Genomic DNA, 627 nt, shown 5'->3' with positions numbered 1-627 from the left:
GCCAGCCCACGCCATCGCCCAGCTCCACTCCTCGCTGAGATCTCTCCATCACCTGCCAGCCCCAGCCACCACCACCAGCACCTCGGGCTGCTCCACATCCTTAAACTTGATCACAGCCCCCACTGACAGGGTAAAGGAGCGACTCCTCACCCCAGCTCGTCCCAGCTCATCCCAGTCCCTCCCAGTTCGCGGTTGAAGGTGCTGAGCCCAGATCCGTCCTTACCTTGCCGACTGCGCAGCACCTCTGCCCTCCCAGGAGCAGGATGGGCGGCTTTATTCCCAGTGGATGTGCCGGCAAAGCAGGATGAGTCGGACACCCCCGTGGGGGTTTTGGCAAGGCTTTGGACTCCTTCCTACATTGGGAAACCAAAAACCGACGGGGCGGCAGGGTGGGGCCAGCATAGCCACCCCTGTGCCGACGCGGCGAAGGGCAGCTGGGGAGGTGCGGCGATACCGGGGTATCCCAGCAGGGCTGGGTGGGCATGTGGGACTTGGGGTGCTGCAGCCGGGGTGGCCACCCCCCTGGGTCACAGCACAGGGCACGGCGGCCAGGCAGGTGGTGAAGGGCGATGGCCTGAATATGGGTGATTCAGCAGGCGGTGTAATTAGAGGGGAGAGAAGGAAACG

This window comes from Cariama cristata, unplaced genomic scaffold (assembly GCF_000690535.1).
Source record: "Cariama cristata isolate BGI_N322 unplaced genomic scaffold, ASM69053v1 scaffold25887, whole genome shotgun sequence".
NCBI classification, from domain to species: Eukaryota; Metazoa; Chordata; class Aves; order Cariamiformes; family Cariamidae; genus Cariama; species Cariama cristata.
Note: the sequence above shows the minus strand (reverse complement) of the source record.